The sequence below is a fragment of the Lithobates pipiens genome, unplaced genomic scaffold (genome assembly GCF_037356315.1).
Source record: "Lithobates pipiens isolate NorthernLeopardFrog02 unplaced genomic scaffold, aLitPip1_a1.2 Scaffold_18, whole genome shotgun sequence".
NCBI classification, from domain to species: Eukaryota; Metazoa; Chordata; class Amphibia; order Anura; family Ranidae; genus Lithobates; species Lithobates pipiens.
Window position 1 is genome coordinate 561,985,607 of NW_027507758.1, and position 23,090 is coordinate 562,008,696.

Below are 23,090 nucleotides of genomic sequence, written 5' to 3' on the forward strand. Positions count from 1 at the left end.
GACCCTGGCATTGACCAGCAGCAAGCCAGAAGCAACAATTGCACTCATCCAGTTGCTTCTCGTTGCTGCTCTACCAGGGAAAAGCATTTGCATGAGACCGCCTCCTGGGACACGTGGACGAAAGCCGAAAAGGCTGGGACCCACTAGAGGGAGACACAGGCTGTCGAATGAATACTCGGGCTGGGAACGCTTTCCAGCAAGCTGTTTTTACGAAGGGACAGGAATGGAGCAAGGTCAGGCCTATTGCAATGGCTGGGCTGGCTGGACATGGCTAGGAAAAAAAAAGGCCTCATCTTGGGCCTTGACTAGAAAGTTCTTTCATACTCGAGCTAGCTGCTTAGTCGAAATGTGTCTACTTGCTGACTTCCTAGGTTTGGCTTCTTGCAACTACTGCCACTTCACCTGCTTCTTCCTGAGCAAAAAAATATTGAGCGAGCAAGGAAGGAGGAGGAAGGGAGAAAGAAAGGCCAAGAACTGACACGAAGCAAAAAACACCAGTACACACAGGGGTTAAACGCAAGTTTATTGCAAAAATGAACAACAGACAGACAGACAGACAGACAGCTTGTGATCAGCAAAAGTAACATTGCAAGTGAGTGAGCAAGCAAGCAAAAGGATGAGGAGAGAGGATGGAGGAGAATTTGCTGTTTGAATTCATTCTGTTTTTGGAAACTGCATAAGAGAGGGGTGCACCGGTCCTGGAGGTACTGCAATACCAGGTCGATGCGTGGAGTGGACAGAGCAAGCTCTTCTTCCATCTCCCTGTTCTAAAAATCCATTTAATATATGGTCCCCAGATAGGGGACGTATCAGATATTAAACTGATAAGAACAGATACTACACTTGATCTTAGCCAAAAGGCCGAGAAGCGATAACCCAATTATTCTCTTTTCCGAGCGAGCGGCGGCCAGCCCGCAAGCCAGAGCTCACTGAGAGCTGCTGCTTATGGACTGCCTAGCCCCCTGTCTGCCCTTCCCCCACGTCTAGACCGGGCGGAGACGCTGATTAGCAACTTTTCACACCTGGCCTGGCCAAGGCGTCTAATCCCCTGCTGATGACCTAGATAGCAATCCACAATTTTCTAACACCTGTCCAACACCTTTGCAAGCACCTGCTGACCCTGGCATTGACCAGCAGCAAGCCAGAAGCAACAATTGCACTCATCCAGTTGCTTCTCGTTGCTGCTCTACCAGGGAAAAGCATTTGCATGAGACCGCCTCCTGGGACACGTGGACGAAAGCCGAAAAGGCTGGGACCCACTAGAGGGAGACACAGGCTGTCGAATGAATACTCGGGCTGGGAACGCTTTCCAGCAAGCTGTTTTTACGAAGGGACAGGAATGGAGCAAGGTCAGGCCTATTGCAATGGCTGGGCTGGCTGGACATGGCTAGGAAAAAAAAAGGCCTCATCTTGGGCCTTGACTAGAAAGTTCTTTCATACTCGAGCTAGCTGCTTAGTCGAAATGTGTCTACTTGCTGACTTCCTAGGTTTGGCTTCTTGCAACTACTGCCACTTCACCTGCTTCTTCCTGAGCAAAAAAATATTGAGCGAGCAAGGAAGGAGGAGGAAGGGAGAAAGAAAGGCCAAGAACTGACACGAAGCAAAAAACACCAGTACACACAGGGGTTAAACGCAAGTTTATTGCAAAAATGAACAACAGACAGACAGACAGACAGACAGCTTGTGATCAGCAAAAGTAACATTGCAAGTGAGTGAGCAAGCAAGCAAAAGGATGAGGAGAGAGGATGGAGGAGAATTTGCTGTTTGAATTCATTCTGTTTTTGGAAACTGCATAAGAGAGGGGTGCACCGGTCCTGGAGGTACTGCAATACCAGGTCGATGCGTGGAGTGGACAGAGCAAGCTCTTCTTCCATCTCCCTGTTCTAAAAATCCATTTAATATATGGTCCCCAGATAGGGGACGTATCAGATATTAAACTGATAAGAACAGATACTACACTTGATCTTAGCCAAAAGGCCGAGAAGCGATAACCCAATTATTCTCTTTTCCGAGCGAGCGGCGGCCAGCCCGCAAGCCAGAGCTCACTGAGAGCTGCTGCTTATGGACTGCCTAGCCCCCTGTCTGCCCTTCCCCCACGTCTAGACCGGGCGGAGACGCTGATTAGCAACTTTTCACACCTGGCCTGGCCAAGGCGTCTAATCCCCTGCTGATGACCTAGATAGCAATCCACAATTTTCTAACACCTGTCCAACACCTTTGCAAGCACCTGCTGACCCTGGCATTGACCAGCAGCAAGCCAGAAGCAACAATTGCACTCATCCAGTTGCTTCTCGTTGCTGCTCTACCAGGGAAAAGCATTTGCATGAGACCGCCTCCTGGGACACGTGGACGAAAGCCGAAAAGGCTGGGACCCACTAGAGGGAGACACAGGCTGTCGAATGAATACTCGGGCTGGGAACGCTTTCCAGCAAGCTGTTTTTACGAAGGGACAGGAATGGAGCAAGGTCAGGCCTATTGCAATGGCTGGGCTGGCTGGACATGGCTAGGAAAAAAAAAGGCCTCATCTTGGGCCTTGACTAGAAAGTTCTTTCATACTCGAGCTAGCTGCTTAGTCGAAATGTGTCTACTTGCTGACTTCCTAGGTTTGGCTTCTTGCAACTACTGCCACTTCACCTGCTTCTTCCTGAGCAAAAAAATATTGAGCGAGCAAGGAAGGAGGAGGAAGGGAGAAAGAAAGGCCAAGAACTGACACGAAGCAAAAAACACCAGTACACACAGGGGTTAAACGCAAGTTTATTGCAAAAATGAACAACAGACAGACAGACAGACAGACAGCTTGTGATCAGCAAAAGTAACATTGCAAGTGAGTGAGCAAGCAAGCAAAAGGATGAGGAGAGAGGATGGAGGAGAATTTGCTGTTTGAATTCATTCTGTTTTTGGAAACTGCATAAGAGAGGGGTGCACCGGTCCTGGAGGTACTGCAATACCAGGTCGATGCGTGGAGTGGACAGAGCAAGCTCTTCTTCCATCTCCCTGTTCTAAAAATCCATTTAATATATGGTCCCCAGATAGGGGACGTATCAGATATTAAACTGATAAGAACAGATACTACACTTGATCTTAGCCAAAAGGCCGAGAAGCGATAACCCAATTATTCTCTTTTCCGAGCGAGCGGCGGCCAGCCCGCAAGCCAGAGCTCACTGAGAGCTGCTGCTTATGGACTGCCTAGCCCCCTGTCTGCCCTTCCCCCACGTCTAGACCGGGCGGAGACGCTGATTAGCAACTTTTCACACCTGGCCTGGCCAAGGCGTCTAATCCCCTGCTGATGACCTAGATAGCAATCCACAATTTTCTAACACCTGTCCAACACCTTTGCAAGCACCTGCTGACCCTGGCATTGACCAGCAGCAAGCCAGAAGCAACAATTGCACTCATCCAGTTGCTTCTCGTTGCTGCTCTACCAGGGAAAAGCATTTGCATGAGACCGCCTCCTGGGACACGTGGACGAAAGCCGAAAAGGCTGGGACCCACTAGAGGGAGACACAGGCTGTCGAATGAATACTCGGGCTGGGAACGCTTTCCAGCAAGCTGTTTTTACGAAGGGACAGGAATGGAGCAAGGTCAGGCCTATTGCAATGGCTGGGCTGGCTGGACATGGCTAGGAAAAAAAAAGGCCTCATCTTGGGCCTTGACTAGAAAGTTCTTTCATACTCGAGCTAGCTGCTTAGTCGAAATGTGTCTACTTGCTGACTTCCTAGGTTTGGCTTCTTGCAACTACTGCCACTTCACCTGCTTCTTCCTGAGCAAAAAAATATTGAGCGAGCAAGGAAGGAGGAGGAAGGGAGAAAGAAAGGCCAAGAACTGACACGAAGCAAAAAACACCAGTACACACAGGGGTTAAACGCAAGTTTATTGCAAAAATGAACAACAGACAGACAGACAGACAGACAGCTTGTGATCAGCAAAAGTAACATTGCAAGTGAGTGAGCAAGCAAGCAAAAGGATGAGGAGAGAGGATGGAGGAGAATTTGCTGTTTGAATTCATTCTGTTTTTGGAAACTGCATAAGAGAGGGGTGCACCGGTCCTGGAGGTACTGCAATACCAGGTCGATGCGTGGAGTGGACAGAGCAAGCTCTTCTTCCATCTCCCTGTTCTAAAAATCCATTTAATATATGGTCCCCAGATAGGGGACGTATCAGATATTAAACTGATAAGAACAGATACTACACTTGATCTTAGCCAAAAGGCCGAGAAGCGATAACCCAATTATTCTCTTTTCCGAGCGAGCGGCGGCCAGCCCGCAAGCCAGAGCTCACTGAGAGCTGCTGCTTATGGACTGCCTAGCCCCCTGTCTGCCCTTCCCCCACGTCTAGACCGGGCGGAGACGCTGATTAGCAACTTTTCACACCTGGCCTGGCCAAGGCGTCTAATCCCCTGCTGATGACCTAGATAGCAATCCACAATTTTCTAACACCTGTCCAACACCTTTGCAAGCACCTGCTGACCCTGGCATTGACCAGCAGCAAGCCAGAAGCAACAATTGCACTCATCCAGTTGCTTCTCGTTGCTGCTCTACCAGGGAAAAGCATTTGCATGAGACCGCCTCCTGGGACACGTGGACGAAAGCCGAAAAGGCTGGGACCCACTAGAGGGAGACACAGGCTGTCGAATGAATACTCGGGCTGGGAACGCTTTCCAGCAAGCTGTTTTTACGAAGGGACAGGAATGGAGCAAGGTCAGGCCTATTGCAATGGCTGGGCTGGCTGGACATGGCTAGGAAAAAAAAAGGCCTCATCTTGGGCCTTGACTAGAAAGTTCTTTCATACTCGAGCTAGCTGCTTAGTCGAAATGTGTCTACTTGCTGACTTCCTAGGTTTGGCTTCTTGCAACTACTGCCACTTCACCTGCTTCTTCCTGAGCAAAAAAATATTGAGCGAGCAAGGAAGGAGGAGGAAGGGAGAAAGAAAGGCCAAGAACTGACACGAAGCAAAAAACACCAGTACACACAGGGGTTAAACGCAAGTTTATTGCAAAAATGAACAACAGACAGACAGACAGACAGACAGCTTGTGATCAGCAAAAGTAACATTGCAAGTGAGTGAGCAAGCAAGCAAAAGGATGAGGAGAGAGGATGGAGGAGAATTTGCTGTTTGAATTCATTCTGTTTTTGGAAACTGCATAAGAGAGGGGTGCACCGGTCCTGGAGGTACTGCAATACCAGGTCGATGCGTGGAGTGGACAGAGCAAGCTCTTCTTCCATCTCCCTGTTCTAAAAATCCATTTAATATATGGTCCCCAGATAGGGGACGTATCAGATATTAAACTGATAAGAACAGATACTACACTTGATCTTAGCCAAAAGGCCGAGAAGCGATAACCCAATTATTCTCTTTTCCGAGCGAGCGGCGGCCAGCCCGCAAGCCAGAGCTCACTGAGAGCTGCTGCTTATGGACTGCCTAGCCCCCTGTCTGCCCTTCCCCCACGTCTAGACCGGGCGGAGACGCTGATTAGCAACTTTTCACACCTGGCCTGGCCAAGGCGTCTAATCCCCTGCTGATGACCTAGATAGCAATCCACAATTTTCTAACACCTGTCCAACACCTTTGCAAGCACCTGCTGACCCTGGCATTGACCAGCAGCAAGCCAGAAGCAACAATTGCACTCATCCAGTTGCTTCTCGTTGCTGCTCTACCAGGGAAAAGCATTTGCATGAGACCGCCTCCTGGGACACGTGGACGAAAGCCGAAAAGGCTGGGACCCACTAGAGGGAGACACAGGCTGTCGAATGAATACTCGGGCTGGGAACGCTTTCCAGCAAGCTGTTTTTACGAAGGGACAGGAATGGAGCAAGGTCAGGCCTATTGCAATGGCTGGGCTGGCTGGACATGGCTAGGAAAAAAAAAGGCCTCATCTTGGGCCTTGACTAGAAAGTTCTTTCATACTCGAGCTAGCTGCTTAGTCGAAATGTGTCTACTTGCTGACTTCCTAGGTTTGGCTTCTTGCAACTACTGCCACTTCACCTGCTTCTTCCTGAGCAAAAAAATATTGAGCGAGCAAGGAAGGAGGAGGAAGGGAGAAAGAAAGGCCAAGAACTGACACGAAGCAAAAAACACCAGTACACACAGGGGTTAAACGCAAGTTTATTGCAAAAATGAACAACAGACAGACAGACAGACAGACAGCTTGTGATCAGCAAAAGTAACATTGCAAGTGAGTGAGCAAGCAAGCAAAAGGATGAGGAGAGAGGATGGAGGAGAATTTGCTGTTTGAATTCATTCTGTTTTTGGAAACTGCATAAGAGAGGGGTGCACCGGTCCTGGAGGTACTGCAATACCAGGTCGATGCGTGGAGTGGACAGAGCAAGCTCTTCTTCCATCTCCCTGTTCTAAAAATCCATTTAATATATGGTCCCCAGATAGGGGACGTATCAGATATTAAACTGATAAGAACAGATACTACACTTGATCTTAGCCAAAAGGCCGAGAAGCGATAACCCAATTATTCTCTTTTCCGAGCGAGCGGCGGCCAGCCCGCAAGCCAGAGCTCACTGAGAGCTGCTGCTTATGGACTGCCTAGCCCCCTGTCTGCCCTTCCCCCACGTCTAGACCGGGCGGAGACGCTGATTAGCAACTTTTCACACCTGGCCTGGCCAAGGCGTCTAATCCCCTGCTGATGACCTAGATAGCAATCCACAATTTTCTAACACCTGTCCAACACCTTTGCAAGCACCTGCTGACCCTGGCATTGACCAGCAGCAAGCCAGAAGCAACAATTGCACTCATCCAGTTGCTTCTCGTTGCTGCTCTACCAGGGAAAAGCATTTGCATGAGACCGCCTCCTGGGACACGTGGACGAAAGCCGAAAAGGCTGGGACCCACTAGAGGGAGACACAGGCTGTCGAATGAATACTCGGGCTGGGAACGCTTTCCAGCAAGCTGTTTTTACGAAGGGACAGGAATGGAGCAAGGTCAGGCCTATTGCAATGGCTGGGCTGGCTGGACATGGCTAGGAAAAAAAAAGGCCTCATCTTGGGCCTTGACTAGAAAGTTCTTTCATACTCGAGCTAGCTGCTTAGTCGAAATGTGTCTACTTGCTGACTTCCTAGGTTTGGCTTCTTGCAACTACTGCCACTTCACCTGCTTCTTCCTGAGCAAAAAAATATTGAGCGAGCAAGGAAGGAGGAGGAAGGGAGAAAGAAAGGCCAAGAACTGACACGAAGCAAAAAACACCAGTACACACAGGGGTTAAACGCAAGTTTATTGCAAAAATGAACAACAGACAGACAGACAGACAGACAGCTTGTGATCAGCAAAAGTAACATTGCAAGTGAGTGAGCAAGCAAGCAAAAGGATGAGGAGAGAGGATGGAGGAGAATTTGCTGTTTGAATTCATTCTGTTTTTGGAAACTGCATAAGAGAGGGGTGCACCGGTCCTGGAGGTACTGCAATACCAGGTCGATGCGTGGAGTGGACAGAGCAAGCTCTTCTTCCATCTCCCTGTTCTAAAAATCCATTTAATATATGGTCCCCAGATAGGGGACGTATCAGATATTAAACTGATAAGAACAGATACTACACTTGATCTTAGCCAAAAGGCCGAGAAGCGATAACCCAATTATTCTCTTTTCCGAGCGAGCGGCGGCCAGCCCGCAAGCCAGAGCTCACTGAGAGCTGCTGCTTATGGACTGCCTAGCCCCCTGTCTGCCCTTCCCCCACGTCTAGACCGGGCGGAGACGCTGATTAGCAACTTTTCACACCTGGCCTGGCCAAGGCGTCTAATCCCCTGCTGATGACCTAGATAGCAATCCACAATTTTCTAACACCTGTCCAACACCTTTGCAAGCACCTGCTGACCCTGGCATTGACCAGCAGCAAGCCAGAAGCAACAATTGCACTCATCCAGTTGCTTCTCGTTGCTGCTCTACCAGGGAAAAGCATTTGCATGAGACCGCCTCCTGGGACACGTGGACGAAAGCCGAAAAGGCTGGGACCCACTAGAGGGAGACACAGGCTGTCGAATGAATACTCGGGCTGGGAACGCTTTCCAGCAAGCTGTTTTTACGAAGGGACAGGAATGGAGCAAGGTCAGGCCTATTGCAATGGCTGGGCTGGCTGGACATGGCTAGGAAAAAAAAAGGCCTCATCTTGGGCCTTGACTAGAAAGTTCTTTCATACTCGAGCTAGCTGCTTAGTCGAAATGTGTCTACTTGCTGACTTCCTAGGTTTGGCTTCTTGCAACTACTGCCACTTCACCTGCTTCTTCCTGAGCAAAAAAATATTGAGCGAGCAAGGAAGGAGGAGGAAGGGAGAAAGAAAGGCCAAGAACTGACACGAAGCAAAAAACACCAGTACACACAGGGGTTAAACGCAAGTTTATTGCAAAAATGAACAACAGACAGACAGACAGACAGACAGCTTGTGATCAGCAAAAGTAACATTGCAAGTGAGTGAGCAAGCAAGCAAAAGGATGAGGAGAGAGGATGGAGGAGAATTTGCTGTTTGAATTCATTCTGTTTTTGGAAACTGCATAAGAGAGGGGTGCACCGGTCCTGGAGGTACTGCAATACCAGGTCGATGCGTGGAGTGGACAGAGCAAGCTCTTCTTCCATCTCCCTGTTCTAAAAATCCATTTAATATATGGTCCCCAGATAGGGGACGTATCAGATATTAAACTGATAAGAACAGATACTACACTTGATCTTAGCCAAAAGGCCGAGAAGCGATAACCCAATTATTCTCTTTTCCGAGCGAGCGGCGGCGACGACGACGATCGAAAAGGCAAAAGACAAAGTCTTGTTTGAATGATTATTCAACACAAATTTTGCACATAGTCCATGCCTAAACCATCTTTGAGGCATCATTTTACCCATACGCTGCTCTCTCTCAATTCATGTCATTCTACTTACGACGACTATCATCTCAAGGACTACAATTATTAAACGATATCTTAAACCTATCTTTCCTTTCAAAATTAATCTATCAACAATTACATTAGATTTGCTTTTTAAACAGTTTTTAATTTAAGATTTCACATGTTCCATCACTTTGTATGTATGCAAGAAATTAATAAAACCAATATAAATAGATAATATAAGATAATTCGATTTTTACATCCATATTGCACATTTACATATTTTGGTATTCCAATTTTTACAACATTGCACTCGGTGTCTACTCAATACGTTCACTGTCAATATAATATTTACATATTGTAATTTATTAAGATTGAAGAGATTAGAATAACTATACATAATCAATAATCAAGGATAACAGGAGACACAAAATATCTTATAACATTTTTTTTTATTTAAGTTACCAACTGTAAAGATATATACATTTTTATTAAAGACTAGAACCATGCAGTCTTAATTAGTCAATTACTTAGTTAATAAATAAGTATGTAGTCAAGTTGGTACATACCATACCAATTTAAAGTCACTTTATGTTGACAATCATTGCAGGAAAATGAGGACTTGAATTGCCATTGTATAACCAATATTAAAGCCCTTCAATGTCCATAGTGTGTGAGTAATTTACTTAAAACATATTGGTTTACTGTCACCATACTGTAAAATACTAATAGAGAACAGGTAATGACAGGCATCTTAAATTGGTTCTAAAGGTGAATGTATTTGAACTAAATGCATTCCATGCATTAAGGTGAAAGAAAAATCAGACGAACAGACCTAATAAGCAAAATAAATGACCATGGCCATATTATACAATATTTATTCATTGGGATATTATTCATAAGATTGAGTTTTACAAGGATATAATATACATATTAGTATATGTCACTTTTCTTTTCCATGTTTAAAAAAAGTTTGATTATTTCTCTATGTTAACCTTACACATACTGTTGCAATAAAACGTTTGTGAAACATTTTGTACTGAGATTAATTTATGCAAAAATAGAACCGATGTTAGATTATGTTACGGTCACCTAAATCACAACAATTTGCAATCACAGTCTGCTTTACCTAATAAGACATAAAGAATTAAATGTTACTTGCTTTTCATTAAAAACATCATCTATATAAACATTTACATTAAACATTAGATTATAAATTGTTTACTTGCATGCATAAAGCTGAAAAACGATGAGCTATGAGGTGAAGCAGAGCATCAACTTAAGACTTACAAAAGTCTCTGCCATACAAAAACATTCTTCTTTGCTCATGTACAGTACAGTACAGTACAGTACAGTACAGTACAGTACAGTACAATACAGTACAATACAGACATACAGACATACAGACATACATAACTGACTGAACAAGTATGGATTTACATGGAGAGATACCACAGAGGACGCCGCTCCCACTAACCAATGTCCAAGAAAAACATTGCTTCACACTGCTGCACTAAAAATAAAAAAATACATAAAAATAATAGACATTATTTACACTTTCCTGGATGGTTTAATTTAAGAGGATGGTACTATGATTTCTTCTTCTGGAGACATAGATGAAGAACAGAACAGATTTTATGAACAATTTGTGCAGAAAACATACTTCTTTGCAATGTTCAACAGTGTAGACATACCCATAGAATAATTTGCACAGAGATGCTGTTTAATTTCTACATCTGGCATTCGATATTTCTCGGGGATAAAGGAGGCCTGAGAAATCATAATGCAACATACAATACACTGCACCTAAAAGGCAATATCCTCATATATGTCCTTTAACACCAATTTGAGAAAATCTGGTAAAGTTAGCGATTAGTACATTTTTGGGACAGTTTTTACACAAGAACTGTACAGACTTTATTTGAACTTTCACCATCAATAGGAATTAGTGAAATATCTTCTTTAATATCACAATCTAATATTTATAAAGCATGGGAAGATTGCAGAGTGACCATTAAAATTAGGAAACTTTACATTAAAACATAAACAGGGCCAGATGGCTTGCACATTAGAGTACTTGACAAACCCAATAAAGTAAATGACAGATGATTGTTCCTATTCAATGGGTCATACATTTTACTTACAAAACAGTACCAGAAAATTTCAGAAAAGCCAATGTAGATAGCAACTATATTTACGATATTTAAAAAGGGCACAAATCACATCCCTGAGAATTACAGACCAGTTAGCCTAACATGAATAGTATGCAAGCTTTTGGAGGGGGATGGATAATAAGGGACTATATACAAGTTTGTAGTACTTAATAATAACATTAGCAGCTGTAATCTGCATGGGTTCATGAAGAATCATTATTAACAAACCAATGTAAACTTTAATGTTAACCTTCTTTAAAGGGAGTGAGAGTTCACGTTGACCTTTAAACTTTACATAAAGCTAAGCCGATAGATGTGGTGTATGTGGATTATGCAAAAGCATTTGACACAGTTAACCAAATAAGGAATGTTGACATAAAACATAGGGTGAGTACATGGTTTGAAACCTACTTGATGGCCTTCTGTCTTTTTTAACACGCAACTTCTCTACTATGTACTCCACAAAATGCTTTTTACATACCATCTACCTGTTCTAAGGATAGTTTATATTATATTAGTTTATTTTTTTTAACATAAATATTAGGTTACACAATCACACACTCACACTTAGTATTTAGGCTGAGAAGAGCAAAAAGATTGTACAAGGTTAATACAAGACTAATACAATGTGTTCAAAATCGCCTTGCTTAAAGGACACTTATGACACTGGCTGTTCAGAACTCTTAACAACCCTGCAAACGACAAATAAATACAAAAGAAGAGAGTCAACACAGTATGCCACGCAGACCACCAGTCAACTATTTACAACCCTCACCTGCTCCCTTGATGGTGATTGTGCCACTCAGACACCACCCGATCCATCAGGCGGCTGCAGCTGCTGCAGCTGCTGCTGCTGCTGCTGCTGCTGCTGCTGCTGCAGCTGCTGCTGCTGCTGCTGCTGCTGCTGCTGCTGCTGCTGCTGCTGCTGCTGCTGCTGCTGCTGCTGCTGCTGCTGCTGCTGCTGCTGCTGCTGCTGCTGCTGCCTAAAGGAGAATATATGCACCAGATCTGCTTGCTCCTCCCTCCCTCCCTCCCTCCCTCCCTCCCTCCCTCCCTCCCTCCCTCCGAATTATTTACGGTGGTAGTAATGCTAAGCGTCACTAACCCGCATACTTACAACTGTAAGAGTCTCTACTTTGCTACCAAAAAGATGGCGGAGTGTATAGGTGCCAAAAGGGTGCCAAAAGGGTGCCAAACCTGTGCACAGACTCCATGAGACAGTACAAGCGAGTCTCTAGATTCATGTTGTGATATATATGTATATATGAGTTTGAGCAATACTCATCTATCTCTGTTTTACATATAATTAAGAGTTTGAAGGTTTTGGTTAAGCCATTGATTGGTTTCTAGGAACAAGCTTGCTGTTTCTCGAATACACAAACTACAGTATATCTTTATCTGTAGGCAAACATTTGTTTAACACCTACAATAGACTGTATCTTGTGGTTTGTGATTTAAACCAGAGACTAATTTTTAATGTCATCCTAAATGTAAAATACATGAGTAGTAAGAAAATGTATTTTCAGCAACAGCCTCCACACCTTTTTTTTGGCATCTATGCATCTGCATCAATAACATGGATTTTGTGATCAATAAACAAGACACCTGTTGAAGAAAGACTTGGCAAACGTTTCCATGTGTTTTCAAAGGGTGTCTCAGCTCTGAATGAGTCAGTGAAGGTTATCCAACATTACATAAGATTACACCTTACACCTCAGTGATTATATTTATTAACTGTTGCCATTTCACTCATGCGGAAGAAGGAAGTTACAAAGCGTGCGTGCGTGCGTGCGTGCGTGCGTGCGTGCGTGCGTGCGTGCGTGCGCTTGTTTTGATTGAAAAGCCAGTGGCGCGTGTATTCAGTATAATTTTAAAGAACAGTTTTTGTGGGTAAGAGGCATAAGGGGGAGTATGGATGGTAGAAAAGAGGTAAATATGTTTAGGTGAAGGAGAGGAATGTGGAGGGTCTAACAGTGGGGGGCACTGTGTACATGAGAGGAGTGCAGAGGGTATGGCAAAAGGAACTATGTACAGGAGAGGAGTGTGTAGGATATGACAGCGGGCATTATGTATAGGAGGAGAGAAGTGTGTAGAGTGTATGACAGTTGACACTATGCATAACAGAGGAAAAATGTAAACGTTTGTGGAATGAGGTTTAGGGACTGCTCAGTGGTTAAGCACACCATACATGGATTGAAATTACACCAATTAAGCAGAGACCAGCCATAGTCTAGTCTATCCATAGTCTAGTCTATCTATGGGCTAGCTGGGTTTAAACTCAACCTATTAACCAACTTGAGTAGAACCAGCCTGTCAGGTTTCCCCAAAACAATCAGTGCTGCCAGCTATAGTTAGCGAAACTAATCATTGTATTCACTGGCAGAACACAATAAGACTGCGGGAGTAATTGCCCCATTCACAGGTCAGCAGGTGAGCGGGGGGGATGTAGGGACAGGCTGGGGAGAGATACTAACCAGTGCCTACCCCAGGGACTGACTAGTATCAAAGCCAGATATACACAGGTTACATACACCACAATCATTAGTGCAAGAGCAATAATTCTAGCACTACTAGACCTCGTCTAACTCTAAACATGTAACCTGTAAAAAAACATTTAATGCATCGCTTAGTTACATAGCTTAGTTAGTAGACAAAAAAAAAAAAAAAAATTGTGATAACTTTATTTAGTTTTTTTTAGTTTTTATTTATTATTATTATTATTATTATTATTATTATTATTATTATTATTGTATAAAAGATTGCTGCACAAATATAGAATATCGTGTAACATAAAACGTTGCAAAAGCACCATTTTATTCCATCGGTGTCTACTAAAACAGTATATAATGCTTGAGGGTTCTGAGTAATTTCATAGCATAACATTTTGGATTTTTTTAGATGTAGGAGAGAAGTCTCAGAATGGGCCTGGGTGGCAAATGATTAATTATCATACGTAATATACAAAAAATTATAAGCACTGTGAGTTCATCCTCTCAGTCGGCTGAAGAGTGTTCCAGCTTGTATTTAAACTAGCCGTTCTGTATGTAGCTTCTGACAGGCTGCGCAAGGAGCCCTGTACAGACAGACAGACAGACAGACAGACAGACAGACAGACAGACAGACAGACAGACAGACAGACAGACAGACAGACAGACAGACAGACAGACAGACAGACAGACAGACAGACAGACCTACCTACCTACCTACCTACCTACCTACCTACCTACCTACCTACCTACCTACAATCCTCAATGTTGATTCAGTGAAAAGATTTTAAAGGCCGAACTCCAATATATTCAAACTGTACAACTGAAACACAGCAAAAGTGAGTGGATACAAAAACAAAAGTTAGATGCTGATATCTCTCTCAAAAAAAAAAGCAGAGAAGATAAGTTTCTTCCCTTCAGCAACCTCGTTTTGAGGCTGGGAAAACACGGGTCATCGTTTGTCAGCAATATTAATATCCCAGAAAACAATGACACAGATAGAATTACAAATCACTTCAAATGATAATGTGCAAGCTACATTGGAGATTGATGAATGTATTGATGAAACTAATATCCAAGATAGTGCATATAGACCAATCTGGTTTTATTACAAACATAGATCCTTTAGCCTGTGGATCCCTGGGTGAACAAACTAACAACCTCTGGTGCTCAAATTGTTGTAGTGTCTATTTGATGACTAGAGAAACAGAGATAACAGTAAATTGGGCAAGGCTACATGTTGGTTGTTCAAGTAAACAGTGAGGTAAGCGTGATCAAGTTGGAAGACATCTAGTACATCGGATCCAATTAAAGGGAGGAGTAAAGGGTCTTTAGGTATATTTAGCAGGGTTAGATCTAATATGTAGGAGATGACTTGATCAAAGAAAGAACGAAAGTGGATATAGAGGGGGCATGCCCAGAAGTGGTGGGTAAGAGATGGTTTTGGCTGATGAGACATGGGGCAGCTGGCCGTGATTTGGGTGTACTTGACTGACTGAAATTAATGTCGTATAGGCACGATTTGGGTGTACTTGACTAAAATTAATTTCGTATAGGCACGCTGTAGGATTTTTAATTGAGGTTCTCGCCAATACTCGTTGGGAATGAGTCAATGGATTTTGTTGGACCCTTGAAGAATTTTATCCATGATTTCTGATTTCTGTGTCAGGAAAGTCACTACTCCAGTTTACTACTGAAGAGGATGCGATCGTGGGGGTGGTCTTCTTTAGCAAGAAGGGTTTGGAAGATATCGGAAATGGTATAAGAGTTATTTTGGAGTAAGCAGGTCTGTGATGGTTTCTTTGAATCTCTTGTGCTCCTCACTGCATGATTCTCATATAAACCTGACACATTGCCCATACGTACATGGGATTGCCCATACGTACATGGGATTGATGAGATGTTTGAAAAGAGTGTACTGTTGCAAGGATCTAATGTTGCCTGCGGTGTTCTGGAGGGAGGTGATGTGTGTTGGGATAAAGGAACCCTTGCAAAGCCTGACAAGCAAATTTGTCAGCTTTATTTCCAAATTTGTGGAATTGGCAGCATCTATACAGGACATTTTTGTCTGCTCCAGGGTATCTGACAAGGTGTCAAGGGCATTTTTAGCTGCCGGCCATTCTGATCTGTTTTCAGGGGAGTCCCCTCTATATAGAGAGCGCGCTGCACCAGACGGAGTCTGGAGCTAGGTTTCTTTTAGTATGCTAGGGTGTCCCTTTTGAAAGAAGCGACATATGAGATGATTCAGCCTCTGAGGAAGGCCTTACAGGCTTTACAAAAAAGGTTTGGGATGTCAGTGCGGTGGAGTTGGCTGAGGAGAATTCAGACCATGCTTTCTCCATGTATTGTTGAAAATAACGTGTATTGTTGAGTTATTTTGTAGATACGATAGAAAGTGACAAATATTGGTATTGGGATGGATGTATGTCAGGGTTTTCAAGCTCTATTGAGATGGGTGCATGGTCTGATATGGCAATGTCATGGATATCTGCCACTGAGACCATTGGCACAAGGCCATCTGTGCAGGAGAGAGATAGTCAATTCTGGTGAAACCGTGTGCGTTCGATTCAAATTACCAGATATACAGTAATGGGCTTAATAGGAAATCTTCCAGGACAGCACACCTGAGATGACAAGTCCCACCTGACAGGAAACACAATCAACAGAGTTTAAAAAGCCCCCTCCCTACCCTCTAGCGATCACTCACCAAAGAAAACTACCCACACCAATGACAGAGGGTACAATCAGTGAAACAAACACATCATACACCAACAGGGCCAGGGAAGTAGGCCTGCCGTCCTGGAAGATTTCTTTGCGCAGCGGTCTTACAAGCGCACTTTTTTTGGAAAAAAATTCAATTTTTTGAATAAAAAAATAAGACAACAGTAAAATTAGCCCAATTTTTTTTATACTGTGAAAGATAATGGTATGCCGAGTACCCAACATGTCACGCTTCAAAATTGCGTCCACTCATTGGCGTCAAACTTTTAGCCTCAAAAATCTCCATAAGCAACATTTAAAAAAATTCTACAGGTTGCATTTTTTGTGTTACAGAGGAGATCTAGGGCTAGAATTATTGCTCTCGCTCTACCGATCGTGGCGATACCTCACATGTGTGGTTTGACCACCGTTTTCATATGCGGGCGCTACTCACGTATGCGCTTGCTTCTGTGCGCAAGCTCGTCATAATGGGGTGTTTTTAAAAAAAAAAATTATTTTTTATTTTTTTCCCTTATTTATTTTAATTGATTTTATTTATTTTTACACTGTTTAAAAAAAATAAATAAAATGGATCACTTTTATTCCTATTACAAGGAATGTAAACATCCCTTGTAATAGAAAAAAGCATGACAGGTCCTCTTAAATATGAGATCTGGGGGGGGGGTCAAAAAGTCCTCAGATCTCATATTTGGGCTAAAATGCAAAAAAAAGAAAAAAAGAAAAAAAAAAAAGAAAATCTGACATTTAAAAAAAAAAATATACCTTTAAGAGGTATGGGCGGAAGTGACGTGGAAGTGACGTTTTGACGTCGCTTCCGCCCTCCTATGGTATAGAGACGAGTGGGGGGCCATCTTAGCCTCACTTGTCTCTATGCCCAGCAGATGGAAGGACCCGATCACGACCGCCGCCTGAAGAGATGGATATCTCAGTTGTGGCAGCAGCTGCTGCCGTTACCGAGATATCCCTCTTCAAAAATAGGACATACATCGTCGTGCGGCGGTCGGCAAGTGCTTAAAAAAGCTTTCCTCTTCCTCCTCCTTTTTAAAGGGTCATTCATCTACACTTCCAGGCTTTTCATTTTAAAACCTCGTCTTCTGGGTCCTTCCACTCTCTAAGAATATATTTGTTAAAGATGGAGTATATGAATTTTGTAATAAGAATGATCATTATAATTAGCAATGAGTGAATCCACAGTGTTAAAGGGGGAAAGTTTTATTGTGTATTCCTGGGATGTAAGAGGTCTGGGAGATCCGAGGAAGAGGATGGCGGTTAAGTCAATAGCTGGGTCACAAGGGGTAACGTTTCTTTGTTTACAGGAGACACATTTCACAAATGACTCTAGCTCACAGTTAAGTTGGGGCGAATACCCTATTCAATAACACTCGATACACACCTCTTTCTCTAGGGGGGGGGGGGGGTTAGTACTTTGATTAAAGTAGGGACACCCTTTAATTGTTTTCAGGTTAAGGTTGATGAACAGGGGAGGTATGTTTTCTTATATGGTAAGATAAGGGAAAAGGTTTTGATTCTGGCCAATATTTATATACTGCCGCCCTCTTCCAAGAATATTTTATATGCACTGGTCGGTCAAGTTTGTGTTGGATAAACCGGGGGGGGGGGGGGGGGGGGGGGGTCCCATTGATGATAGTAGGGAATTTTAATATTATTGACAAAGCAATGGATAAATTACCCAAAGGGAGGATACAACAAGGAAGTACAATAGAAAGCCGTTTTTACAGTTTATGGGAGAAATGGGATTGAAGGACCTCTGGAGAATACAGAATCCAACAGCCCGGTCTTTTTCGTGTCTTTCCACCTCACATTCAACCCTGTCAAGGATAGATATGATCCTAGGGAATGATGAGGCAGTGGGATTAGTAAGTAAGTAAGTAAGTAAGTAAAATAAAATATATGCCAAGGAGCCTTTCTGACCATTCGGCAATGATGGCCTCCCTGGAGATGGAGAAGGGAAATCAGGAACGAGTGTGGAGATTTAGTCCCCTATGGTTGGAGCTTATGGGAGAACCAAAAGACTTACTTGATGCACTAAAGGAATATGTTGATTGGAACACAGGCACGGCTTCGCAGGGGATGGTGTGGGATACATTAAACGCCTACCTTCGAGGTCTCCTGATACAGCATATCTCTAAAATTAAAAAACAGTCAGGGCAAAGGGAGGAAGTGGCCTTAAGGAGAGCGGCGAAGTTAGAAATCCAGTATATAAATGCTCCAACAATTGATAACCAGAGACAATGGTTAAGAGCGCAGCAGGAAGACCGTCATATAATATTGGAGAAAGCTGAAAACAAGCATTTGGAGAAGGTGAAAGGGTTGGTCGGATGCTAGCGCATTTAGTAAAGACGAACTCGACACCATCTATGGTAACAAGGATCAGAATGGTAGAGGGTGGGATATCTACAAATAGGCTAGATATACTAGAGAGATTTAGAGCTTATTATGAGGATTTATACCACTCGAACCAGGATGAGAAGGGGGAAGAAATGGACACATTTTTTAGTGGGCTGACAATACCTCACCTCTCTAAGGAAGACAGGGATTCTCTTGATGGTCCCATAACGATAGAAGAGATCCGGCACATCGTGCGGGAAATGGCCGGACAAAAAGCTCCAGGCCCAGACGGTCTCCCGGTGGAGGTTTACCGCCACCTTGGTGACGTGTTACTGCCTGACCTGTTAAAAGTTTTTAATTGGGCACTAAAAACAGGAGAGCTTCCGTCTTCAATGATGGAATCAACCATAATAGTGATACCGAAAGAAAATAAAGATTCCCCTCAACCCCTCGTCATATAGACCTATCTCCTTATTGAACTTGGACGTAAAGATCCTAGCAAAGGTCTTGGCAGCTAGATTAAATAGAGTGAGAGAAAACCTTATACATCCTGATCAATCAGGCTTTATTTCTGGTAGATCCACAAGTATAAATATAAGGAGGGTTTTCTTAAACCTCCAAATACCAGTGGATGGTGAGGGCCAGAGAGCCGTCCTATCTTTAGATGCTGCCAAGGCCTTCCTTTGATACCATAGAGTGGAGCTATTTGTGGAGGGTTTTGAGGGAATTTCAGGTGGGTCCGGTATTTATAAAGTGGGTGAAAATGCTATATAGGTCCCCGGAAGCAAGGATAAGAATAAATAATGGTAGTTCGGCAGGGATTCAATTGAAGAGAGGAACGAGACAGGGGTGCTCGCTGTCCCCTCTCTTGTTTGCCATGGCAATTGAAACCCTGGCTATGTCCCTTAGATCAAATTTGGGGATAAAGGGATTTAAGAGAGGGGATGAGGAAGAAAAAATAGTGTTATTTGCAGATGATCTTCTCCTGCTTCTTGGAGATGTGCAGCATTCTATAGGGGAGGTAATGTGTAGAATTAAAGATTTTGGACATCTTGCGGGATTAAAGATAAATTGGGAGAAATCCTGTATATTGCCTATTGACCCCCCTGGATAGTCCTTTACCTTGTGAAGCTGCGCATATCCAGATAGTGACACAAATGAAATACCTAGGTATATACATTACTAAAGATCACAAACAGTATATAGTGGACAACCTGGCCCCTTTGTTATTTAAACTCAAACATAAAACCAATATCTGGAAGAGATTACCGCTATCAGCAGCAGACCGATGTCACTTTTTTAAAATGATAGTTCTACCACAACTCTTATACGTTCTACACAACTCTCCAGTATGGATCTACAAAAAATGGTTTTATAAGGTGGATTCCATATTTAGAGAATTGATTTGGAAAGGGGGGTCAAGCACGCATTGGTTTAAAACCGTTGCAACTTCCCAGCGATGGAGGGGGAGTCGCACTCCCACATCCATTTAACTATTTTCTAGCGGCCCAGCTAAATCTGGTGGGAGAGGACCTAGAGGATGGAGGCTGGAAAAAGAAAACCCCTCTTGAACAACGTCTAGGCAGACCGTTGGTAGTGACACTAACTAGCGGCAGGGACTCATCTGCGAGATGTTCCTACTCTGGGGCTGATGATAAAGGTGTGGGAGGCAACGCAAAAAATATTGAGATATAGGGGATTTACGGAGTACTCCCCCCCTTTGGGATAACAATAATTTAGATGAGATATAGAAAATAGGACAAATAAGGGAATGGGAAAGGTGCGGTATAAAATGTATCCATCAGATTTACCAGAACGGTAATCTGAAACAATTTCAAGAGTTAAGGGACCAGTTTGCAATTCCGAAGCAGTCTTTTTTTTAGATATTTACAAGTTAGACATGCGCTGGGAAAACAGTTTGGGGAAGAGGCAATAAAATGTTGTGAGATGCCAGTAATTAAAGACAATTAAAGACATATTACGAGTAAAATCAGGGAAAGGGTTAATATCTAAAGCCTATGTAAATTTGTGTAGGAAGACTCAGGTAAGAAGGCAGGAGCAAACGAATAGGAAAAAATGGGAAGTAGATGTGGGAAGCATCTCGGAAGATCAGTGGGAGAGGATTCTTGAGTTGGCACCCTGGGTGTGCGTTTCCACCCCTCAAAAGTTTTCTCGCCTATTCCTGTTGTATAGAGCATACTACACTCCCAAGAGGCTCTTTCTGTTTGGTAGAAGACGTGATGCGGCTTGCCCTAGGTGTGGAAGGACAGAGGCAGATATGATACACATGTTCTGGAGATGCCCCAAGTTATACAGGTATTGGAGAGAGGTAGTGACGATAATTAATCGAGTGTTTGAGATAGTAGTAGAAATGGAACCAATGGGGTGCGTGTTGGGGTGGACTGAGGGGGGGGGGTAGCGACCCCAAACATAGTAAATTGGCGAAAATAAGGTCCCTCTTTCAAGCTAGGAAATTGATGGCTCAGAAATGGCAGTCTCCAACACCCCCTACTAGCGGAGAGTGGGTGCAGAATATAAATAGGGTTATTCTTAAGGAAAGGGTTGCTTATATAAAACAGGGTGTTATTAAAAAATTTGACAGTATTTGGAAGTTGAGAAAATGAATAAAGGGGTTTATATTTAAAAAGGGAAGAGTTGTTGGTCAAGAAACAGCGGGAGAAGTGGGCTTGAGTGAGTGGGGGAGTTGTTAGTTAAGAAATAGTGCAAGCAAGGAGTGGGTTTGAGTGAGTGGGGAAATGAGATGAATGTGGGGAATGATAGGGTGTAAAAGGGTTATATGTAATCTGTATGATTTTATATGATAATGTTGTATGCCATGTTTAAATTGGGAAAGATCAATAAAGAGATAAATAAAGAGATATAATAATACAATAAAGAGACCCCGCATGCTTGGCCAATCGCAGCGCCAGCAGCGAGGAGAGCCATGATTGGCCACAGGCATCCTGCCTGTGGCCAATCATAGCTCAGGCTGTGTAGTGCACGCCCCACACTATATAAGGCCGCCTTTGAGGCGGCCTCGTGTAGTGTGTTAGCATCTGAAGAAGTGGGTGTACTGTGTACCTTCAACACAGTACACACTGATCGTTTTTGGCTGATTTCCTATCTTGCTGCTGTGTAGTGGTTGTTGTCTGTGCCCTGACCGCAGCATACACCACTATATTCACCTTAACTATATAGCTAGTGATCTAGCTTTAACCACTTAACAACTGCCCATTGCCGATTAACGGCATCAGGGCGGTTGTTTAACTCTGAGAGGCCGTTAATTAACGGCCTCCCAGAATTCTGCTCTTGCGCGCCCCCTGGGGCGCGCACTCGAGAGCATCCGTGACCGCCGGGTCCACAGGACCCGGCGCATCACGGATCACGGTAAACGGCCATTCGTCGCGGCCGTTTACCACGTGATCGCTCCGTCAAATGACGGAGTGATCACTTGTAAACAAACCGGCGTTATGTTACGACGCCGGTTCCTCCCTCCCCTCTCTGTACCGATCGGTACAGCGGAGGGGAAAGAGATCGGTGTCAGCAGCGATGTGGGCTGCATCTGCAGTGCCCACATCGCTGCTCACCGAATTTAACCCCTCAATTCCCTGCCAATACTCTGCAATACCAGTGCATACTCTGCAGTACCCTGCCATTACTCTGCAGTACCCCGCCATTACTCAGCAGTACCCCGCCATTACTCTGCAGTACCCCGCCATTACTCTGCAGTACCCCGCCATTACTCTGCAGTACCCCGCCATTACTCTGCAGTGCAGTACCCTGCCATTACTCTGCAGTACCCCCCATTACTCTGCAGTACCCTGCCATTACTCTGCAGTACCCTGCCATTACTCTGCAGTACCCCCCAATACTCTGCAGTACCCCGCCATTACTCTGCAGTGCAGTACCCTGCCATTAATCTGCAGTACCCTGCCATTACTCTGCAGTAACCCCCATTACTCTACAGTACCCTGCCATCACTCTGGAGTACCCCCCAATACTCTGCAATACCCTGCCATAAATTGCCATACCCAGCCATACTCGGTGATACCCTGAAATACCCAGCCATAGACGCCCCCCACCCCTCACCGCCCTCCGGTGCTTCTACCAACTCGCCAGTACGATCAAAGCCAGAATCTTTTTTTTATTTTTTATTTCAGGCTTCCCAGCCTAGAGGTGAGATGTGGGGTCATATTGACCCCCAGATTTCACTGTAAAGAGGACCTGTCACCCCATATTCCTATTACAAGGGATGTTTACATTCCTTGTAATAGGAATAAAAGTGATCAAAAATATATTTTTGGGGGAAAAAAATGTCAAACTAAAATAAATAAAGTAAAATGAACAATAAAAAAAATAATAATAATTAAAGCGCCCATGTCCCCATGTGCTCGCATGCAGAAGCGAACGCATGCGTAAGCCCCGCCCACATATGAAAACGGTGTTCAAACCACACATGTGAGGTATCGCCGAGAACGTTAGAGCGAGAGCAATAATTCTAGTCCTAGACCTCCTCTGCAACTCAAAACATGTAACCAGTAAAAAAAAAATTAAAGCGTCGCCTATGGG

General features: G+C 43.9%; 8 non-coding genes across 8 annotated transcripts; all 8 read right to left on the bottom strand.

The window, feature by feature from the left end:
- Positions 1-682: 682 nt before the first annotated feature.
- LOC143990442 (U2 spliceosomal RNA) lies at positions 683-873 on the bottom strand. Its single transcript, XR_013277335.1, has one exon. It is a non-coding gene; the product is annotated as a U2 spliceosomal RNA (small nuclear RNA).
- Positions 874-1,798: 925 nt separating this feature from the next.
- LOC143990443 (U2 spliceosomal RNA) lies at positions 1,799-1,989 on the bottom strand. Its single transcript, XR_013277336.1, has one exon. It is a non-coding gene; the product is annotated as a U2 spliceosomal RNA (small nuclear RNA).
- A 925-nt stretch (positions 1,990-2,914) lies between these two features.
- LOC143990444 (U2 spliceosomal RNA) lies at positions 2,915-3,105 on the bottom strand. The gene has a single exon (XR_013277337.1). It is a non-coding gene; the product is annotated as a U2 spliceosomal RNA (small nuclear RNA).
- A 925-nt stretch (positions 3,106-4,030) lies between these two features.
- Positions 4,031-4,221, bottom strand: LOC143990445 (U2 spliceosomal RNA). Its single transcript, XR_013277338.1, has one exon. It is a non-coding gene; the product is annotated as a U2 spliceosomal RNA (small nuclear RNA).
- Positions 4,222-5,146: 925 nt separating this feature from the next.
- Positions 5,147-5,337, bottom strand: LOC143990447 (U2 spliceosomal RNA). Its single transcript, XR_013277339.1, has one exon. It is a non-coding gene; the product is annotated as a U2 spliceosomal RNA (small nuclear RNA).
- Positions 5,338-6,262: 925 nt separating this feature from the next.
- LOC143990449 (U2 spliceosomal RNA) lies at positions 6,263-6,453 on the bottom strand. The gene has a single exon (XR_013277340.1). It is a non-coding gene; the product is annotated as a U2 spliceosomal RNA (small nuclear RNA).
- A 925-nt stretch (positions 6,454-7,378) lies between these two features.
- LOC143990450 (U2 spliceosomal RNA) lies at positions 7,379-7,569 on the bottom strand. The gene has a single exon (XR_013277341.1). It is a non-coding gene; the product is annotated as a U2 spliceosomal RNA (small nuclear RNA).
- Positions 7,570-8,494: 925 nt separating this feature from the next.
- LOC143990451 (U2 spliceosomal RNA) lies at positions 8,495-8,685 on the bottom strand. Its single transcript, XR_013277342.1, has one exon. It is a non-coding gene; the product is annotated as a U2 spliceosomal RNA (small nuclear RNA).
- Positions 8,686-23,090: the final 14,405 nt, after the last annotated feature.